Source organism: Vombatus ursinus, unplaced genomic scaffold (assembly GCF_900497805.2).
Source record: "Vombatus ursinus unplaced genomic scaffold, bare-nosed wombat genome assembly UNPS02005286.1, whole genome shotgun sequence".
Lineage (NCBI taxonomy): Eukaryota > Metazoa > Chordata > Mammalia > Diprotodontia > Vombatidae > Vombatus > Vombatus ursinus.
The window spans coordinates 13,592,547-13,600,899 of record NW_020945064.1 but is presented as its reverse complement, the minus strand read 5'-3'; the positions used below and the strand labels follow the sequence as shown (position 1 = coordinate 13,600,899).

At 40.4% G+C, this 8,353-nt stretch overlaps 1 long non-coding RNA gene across 1 annotated transcript in view; it reads left to right on the top strand.

The window, feature by feature from the left end:
• Positions 1 to 8,353, top strand: part of LOC114032444 — a 15,596-nt gene that overhangs the window by 6,337 nt on the left and 906 nt on the right. The window lies entirely within an intron of this gene.

Below are 8,353 nucleotides of genomic sequence, written 5' to 3'. Positions count from 1 at the left end.
TATCTATCTATCTATCTATCTATCTATCTATCTATCTATCTATCTATATGTGTGTGTGTGTGTGTGTATATGTGTATATATGTGTATATATAGTATATTATATATAGTATATATGTATGTATATATGCATATGAATGTATATGTATATGTATATATGTATATGTATGTATATATGTATATGTATATATGCATATATGCATGTGTATGTATATATGTATATGTATGTATATGTATGTATATATACATATGTATATATATGTACGTATATACTAAATTGGTTGCTGAGTTTTCTGTCTGGTTTCATTAGAAACTAGAATTTCTATGAATGAAAAAGAGTTTCAATAGGAAATTCCTTTTTCCTTCTCGTTTAATTATTTCTCTTTGTGACTGCAGAATTTCATCTTTGAGAGCTTCCTGTCTCTCCAGGGCTGGTTTTTCCTGCAGAATTTGAAGCCATTGGATTCCACCCATCTTTTCTTCAGAGTTGTTGAAATCTGTCATTTCAAAGTTTAGTACGTGCCTCAGACGATGCCTTTCTGTCCTCTCATTCTCTAGCACAAATTCTGAAATGGAGTGGTAACCACTCCAATAATATTTCTATAATTCCCATACCAGCAACCAGTTCTTTCTTGGTGGTGAGAATCAGATTCAGAAGAACGTTCCTCCAGTTGGTTCTCCTACCTCGTGAATGGTCAAATTATAGGTCAAGATAGGTCAAGAAGCTGTTGAAGTCTTTGCTTTGAGGAGAGATGACTCTCGATGATATCTGGATAATTGAAGTCTGTCACAACTGCTACATCATGCTGCCATGCTAGGCTTGTGACCTATCTCCCAGATTGCTCATCTATTTCTTCTTTCTGACCAGGTTTTCTATAGTATACTCTGATAACAATATTGTTACTATTTCTGCCTCCTTTGCTCTTCATCCAAATGCTCTCCATCGTGTTTTTCTGCCATCTGGTTCTCGTATTTCATTGTAGGAATAGTTCCCTTTAAATACAATTCTGTTTGGCATTTAAAACCCATTGTAACTTGGCTCCTTCCTACCTATCCAGTCTTCTAACTCTTTCCTCTCTTCCAGTCACCTGTGACAATGGCCTCTTTGCTTTTCTTCACATTTGACTATCCATCTCCCCTACTCTGTGCCTTGCTGTTGGCTGCCTCTCATGTCTGGAATGCTCTCTCTCTCCCCTCACTTCTGCCTCTTGGCTTCTTTCATGAATCAGCTTAGTCTCATCTTCTTAAGGAGATCTTTCCTAGTCTTCGCCCAACCCCCCATATATCTGCTAGCTCCTTATCCCTGTATTTGCTTTGTGTTTTTGCATAGTATGCACATAATCATTCGTATGTTGTCTCCCCCATTAGATTATGAGCTCCTCAAGAGCAGCCACCATGTTTTTGCCTTTCTTTATATCCCCAGCCAGCGCCCAGTGCTTGGCACATAGTAAGCAATTAATAAAAGCTTAGTGGGTGCAACTAGATGCTAGCGTAGATAGAGTGCTGGGCCTGGAGTCATGAAGATTCATCTTCCTGAGTCCAAATATGGCCTCAGATACTTACTAGCTGTTTGACCCCGGGCAAGTCACTTTACCCTGTTTGTCTCAGTTTCCTCATCTGTAAAATGAGCTAGAGAAGGAAATGGCAAACCACTCCAGTACCCTACCAAGAAAACCTTAAATGGGGTCATAGAGTATCAGACATGACTGAAAATAACTGACTCCTTCAACCCTACCTTTTGCTTATCTCATTCGTTTTGAATAAAGTCTACTTTTATATAGCCATATTCCAGTAATGGTTATCACTTGCCAAGACTCAGTGATACCTTTGAGATCATTTGCCTTAGGATCTAGTTTACTTTTCTTCTTACTCATACTCTCTGCATTTGTGTATAGACACCTGAAAATGTGGGGTTTATTGCTCCCTACTTTCTTAGATTTTTTTGGTCTGCTATGAATTTCTGGGTTTTACTCTCCATAGCTATTCTTTTTTTTTTTAAGACAATTGGGGTTAAATGACTTGCCCAGGGTCACACAGCTAGTAAGTGTCAAGTGTTTGGTCTGAGACCAGATTTGAACTCAGGTCCTCCTGACTTCAGGGCTGATGCTCTCTCCACTGCACCACTTAGCTGCCCCTCCATAGCTACTCTTTATCCTACACTGTAGCTTCAATCTCTGGTAGGTAGTTTTCTCTTTCCCATTTCCTTTTGACTCCAAGAAAGGAATTCCTACCAGCCCTTGTTAGAGGTGCCCCATCTCTGACCAAGAGCCTGCCATTCCTATAGAAGCCATGGTCCAGAAATCCAAATCTCACTCTCAGATACTCTCTTCTCCCATTTACTCATTTCCCAAATAGGCCTTCCTCTTCTGAGGCCCTAACCTCTGATTGGCAGCATTGCCTTTAAAGTGTTCAGTTTCTTGTGTAAGATTTAGTCATCTTTAGCCATGCTAAATGTTTGGCCAGCAACACTTCTGAGTGTGTCCCAAACCAGATTAAAATGTAATTGGGAAATATTTAACAAAATAAATAAAAATATAATAGAACACAGGTAATATTAATATGTGGCTTTCTTAGTCAACATACAGCCCAGGGATCTTTATGTATAATTCAGTGGCCCCATTTCTATTGGAGTTGGACACCTCTGGTGTAGTGGAAGGCAGATCTCTCTATCGTGATCAGTTCACCACCTAACTGCCTTAATATACCTCTGCAGAGATAGCAATATTCATTACTTGTTTCTTACTTAACTCTTATTGGGGAATCTCTCATTGATAGCACCTTTGGGCACATATGAGAACAAGCAGCTACTTTTTCCTCAGACAGTTCAGCCTCTTTCTCCTTTGGAAAGAGCCTCATATTGATTTCCTACTTAGCTACAAGTGTTCAGTGATCCTTTCTTCTTCCCTTTCTCTTCTTTGCTCCATTCTTTCACTTTCTAACCTCCTGACACAGACCAGGAATCTCCTCTGTCTCCCATGTTTCTTCTTCCATTTTAAAAAAAGAAACGGTTCATTTTCTCTGATTACATGGAGGGTAGAGAAAGATTCCTTAAGCTGCCCTGCCACTGAGCTACACGTGGTGTGGTCTGCCAGCCAAGCTTCAGAGAAGGGATTGGAGCTCCTCGAGACTTTTTGTATCACGTAGCCCAGGAAGTCATGCCAATAGCCTGAGACTTCAGTTCTTTCAGCCAATTAAGTCAATATCTTTTAAGGGGAAGGAAAAAAACCTAGCCTCACTCACATGGTGGGGGATTGATAGATATTTCTCCTACCACATTCTTCTTCCCCCCATCTCAATATTTCCTTCTCCTCTTCATCCTTGCATCTTTCTGCTCACATCCTTCTCAAATTTTCCTCCTTTGTCTAGAGCCCTTTCCCATCTTCAACTTTAGAGCCCTCTTACTAATGTTTGAGCTCTTCTTTGTCTCATTCTTCAATTTTTCAAGCCCTCTAACTGTCCCTTCCTCATATGAAGTTTCTGTTCTAATTCATAATTTCAAAATGCTCCAAATCCCCTTCCCAGTTCCTTTTCCTCCTTCACTTTCATCTTCAGCTTTGCTTCTCCATACACCTTTCTCCCACCAAGGCCAGAAACTAGAACTCCCCGCTCTAATTCTTACCTTTTCTACCTTTTAAGAAATTGGACTGTGTGACCCTGGGCAAGTCACTTAACCCCAATTGCCTAAAATAAATAAATAAAATAAAAAATTAGAAATTAGAATAGAAGAGGTATCATCTGATCATAGGTTTAGAGTTGGTAGGGACCTTGTTGACAATTTCATCCAATCACTTCATTTTGAAGAAGAAAAAATTGAGGCCTAGGTTGTGTGGTTTGTCCTTCGTTCTCAAAGAGAACCATGACATCAGGAAGATGATGCCATGACAAGTAAGTATGTATGACAAAGGAGCCAGGATTTAATCAAGGTCAGTGGTTTTTGTTTTTTTCCACCATGCTATAATGCTTTAGTATTGTAATTGCAGCATTCCAAATCAGTGCAATATAATAAGAAGACTCCTGGTCCGGAAGACAATGGACCTGAGTTCAAGCCCTAGTAATTTGCTCTGTGATCTTAAGCTAGTCCCTTCTCCTATTTGGGACCCTGCTTGCCCTCTGTAAAATGACAAGACTGAACACTGGATGATCCCTAGAGGCATATCTAGCTCTTTATTCCATTTTTTTCTTTTCTGTGTTTTTTCTTGGGTTTTTTTTTTTTTTTTTTTTTTTTTTGGCTAGGCAATGGGATTAAGTGACTTGCCCAGAGTCACACAGCTAGTGTTATGTGCCTGAGGCTGAATTTGAACTCAGGTCCTCCTGAATCCTGGGCTGGTGCTGTATCCACTTCTGTATTTTTTCTTGAGTGATTGAAAGGTTAACTGATCAGGCTCTTTGGAGAGAGGAACACCTCACAGCAGACCAAATGATGCTGAATGTTGACAAGTTTTTGGAGTATCCCATCTGGTAATCCTGAAGTCAAATGAAAAGAAGTGAAGAAATTTAGCCAAATATGAAACTGGAGAATTGAATACTTCCACATAATGCTTCTTCCTGAGGTTCTTACCTTGGTAGGGGATTGATGAGGTTCTTACCTTGGTAGGGGATTGATCCTCCCTGTTAATGCTTAATGAATTAAATGATTCTGACTTTAAGGGTAAGCTCACTTCTGTGGGAAATTACTTTGGTAAATATAAACACACCGCATCTATCTTCCACTTTGGTGCTATGGGTCTTCCTTCAGGAGCTGACGGTCCTGACTTTCTGCTTTTTCTGAATAATGAGCCAATGGAGTTCAGTCTCTTCTGTTTTCAATTACTCTGACCTGATTTCTCAGGTTTTTCTCATTTAGTGAGATTGAGTGGTTTCCATTTTTGTTAGCTAGGTCAAATTGAATTGCTTGGAGTGGGTGGTTCCAAACAGGAGTCTAATGAAACTACCCTCCAGACATTCAGGTGGCTAATTAGTGTTCAGAGAAATCAGTAATCTCATGAACTACCCTTAGGCCATGTGAACTTGATGTTGACTGCTTCTGGTAATACCTTTGGGGCAGTCAGCCCTAGGGATCATCTAGTTCGACCCCTTCATTTTAAAGAGGAGGAAACTAACAGAGTGCCTGGCACATAGCAGGCATTTAATAAGGGCTTATTCCCTTCCTTTTTCCTCCCCCACCCCAGAGAAGTGACTTGCTTGAAGTCACCCAGTTAACTGTGTCTCAGTAAGGTTTCAAATTCAATTCTTCTGACTCCAAATATCAACGTAGCTACTGCAATCATGTTTAATAGTATCAACTATGGAAAAATGTGTGCGAAAGACAGATTCAGAGTTATAACATACTTGTTCACACTTATTGCTAAATATAATCAGGAAAAGAACCTTTAAAAATGTAACTCTAGAGGACTCACTAATCAATAAAAAATTAATTAAACTTCTACTATGGACAAGACTCAACGATCAAGAAGTACAGGACATGGTCCCTGCCCTCAAGGAGGTGCTAGTCTAGTTGGGGAGATAAGACGTATGTGCAAGAGAATAATTAACAATACTTTAAGGATCTTTGATATCATTCACATGAACAGCCACTCTGCAGATGAAGCTATATAAAAAGAAGGGAATAAACGTTCATTAAATGCTTCCTGTGTGCCAGGCTCTATGCTTTACAAATATTATTTCATTTGTCTTAATAGATCCTTTATGAATTACTATGGACAAAAGAAGTTTTTTCCTTGATGATCAACTTTCTTTGTGCTCAGTGAGACTAATCCTCTTACAATGGGAATGCAGATTTGTCACTCAGTCACACTCAAAGCCTTTCTGGTTTAGTAGGACCTACAAAAGCTTGTGTTCTGCTGGTATCATCCTCGAGAACCCAGTGTCACCTTCGTACCATGATAATTCTTCAGAGAAGGACTTTAGTGAAAACCTTTATATTGATTTAAAGCATGGACCACCCCCATTATGGCCCCCTTCAAGCTACATCCATGTTTAAGGCCCTCATTGGGTCAATGTCTAGTCAAAGACAAAGCTTATGAGTCCCCATTTAGTACTACTCTTTTATGAAACCAAAACAGAGGACTTGTTAACTCAAAGCAAAGGCATTTAATGAAACAATAACAAGGTAAATAGCATGGAAAATCATACCCCATACATGCAGAATCACATTCTCTAACAGTTTCCCAGGTCACAGATGGAGAAGGGGATGCTTGTAGCTCAGACCACTCACATTGCTGGATTGTGCTTTAGCAGGAGCATCTAATTGTCTGCCTCTACTGTCGCTTAATGCTTTTCCTGTAAAGGCTGCTGATGTTCCCCTGCTAGGCTGCTTTCTCTGCTGAGCTGTGAGCTGCTGATGTTTGCTGCTGGGTTTCTTTCCTCTACTGAGCTGCCTTCTGCCGCTTTTTCACTAAACTGCAGCTAGTGGCTTCTTCATTCAGTTGCTACCACTGTGTGCTACTTCTAGGCACTTCGGCTGTTTCTAAGCCACAAGAAGTATGTATAACTCTTTTGTAAGACAGCTCATAGTCTAAGGGCTATTTTAGCTCTTTTGTGACTCAGACCCACAAATGGACTCAGCTAATATAACAAACGCAGGACCCTCTAACAAAGGACGAAGGACATAGGTGGCACAGTAGATAGAGTGCTCAGCCTGGAGTCAGGAAGACTTCTCTTCCTGAGTCCAAATCTGGTCTCAGACACTTCCTAGCTGTGTGACCCTGGGCAAGTCACTTAACTCTGTTTGCCTCAGTTTCCTCATCTGTAAAACTAGCTGAAGAAGGAAATGGTGAACCACTTCAGTATCTTTGCCAAGAAAACCCCAAATGGGGTTACAAGAGTCTGAAATGACTTAACAACAACAAAACAAAGAGTCTCTTAGTTCAAATCCTTTTGACTAATCCCTTTTGGCAGGGATTAGTGGGCTTCCCGGTCCAGCTGATATTTGGATTGGGGTTAATAAAATCCTTTCAGCTCCCATACATCCTTGGCCATTAGCACCCAGTCCATGTAGATTACCATGGAGCTTCACTTAGCACCACAAGAGAAGTGGGATATAATTGTTGACCTTTACCCCACATACCTACAACTACACCCTCTCCAACCACCACCTTTATTTGTAGAAAATCAAATACAAAGTGCCATGAGAGAGACAACTGGATTTGAAGGAAGAGGGTCTGGGTTCAAATCCTGGTTATGAAAGTAATTAAAGTAAGTAGTATGCTTCTTACTACTTGACTTACTTTAATTAAACCTTGCCCCTGTATGAGTCTTTGTTACTTCATCTGGAAAATGAGGGAGAGGATGTGGACAAGGGGTTCTCCAGGGCCTTGTCCACACCTGAATTCCATGCACCTGTTTGACTTTTGGACTTACTGGCCTAGTTGTTTAACTAAGTTGCCCAATTCAATGTAGATAAAATGGTCATGTGGGTTGTCTGATTAGGCTCAGCCTTATACCAGTCACATTGTGTAAAGAATTGCCAGAGAGACCTTCCATTCTCTCTCCAGCAAGGCCAGTTCTTCAAGGCTCTTATTTGTTGTTTCCACTTATACTCAAATAGTGCAGTAAAAGAGCCATCCCTTCGTTTGGTCCCAGAAACTGTACTCGTGTCCTGTCCGATTGTCCTCTCCCCACCTCCTCCAATGCTCAGTGTCTCAGTTTATTCCATTCTGCTCCTAATACTAACCCATTTTCTCATAATAACCCCCAGAGGTAGATATAAGATACACCCATTTTGTAGATAAGGAAACTAACATCTTGATAAGTGAAGTGACTTATCCAAGGGTTGTATGGCTATTAAGTGACAGAGCTGGGGGTGTAAAACCACATCTCTTGAAGCCAAGTCCAAAGTTCTTTCCCTAAAGCCAAGCTGAATCCAATATGTGGACAGGGCAGGAATGGACTAAATGAATGACTGACTGTCTTATGGAAGTCTATGGGTTGGCTGTTGGGCTGCCTTATCTAGCATTTCTCTGTACTCTTAGGAAATTCCAGGCAGGATTGGTCTTGTGGCAAGGCAGAATGGATGGCTGCCCATGTGGTGTGATTTCAAGGGAAGGTGATGCCTTAGATAATCACAGAACCTCTTCTCTCCCCCTTCCCATTTCTGATGCTTAAGTGACTTGTCCAAAATCAAACATCAGGTAAATGGCAGTTCCAGAACTTGAACCCAGGTCATCCAGGTTTATATCTAGTGCTCCTTCTTTAAAAAGAAAAAAAGAAAGAAAAGAAGGAAGGAAGGAAAAAAGAAAGAAAGAAAGAAGGAAAGAAAGAAAGAAAGAAAAAGAAAGAAAGAAAGAAAGAAAGGAAGAAAGAAAGAAAGAAAGGAAGGAAGGAAGGAAGGAAGGAAGGAAGGAAGGAAGGAAGGAAG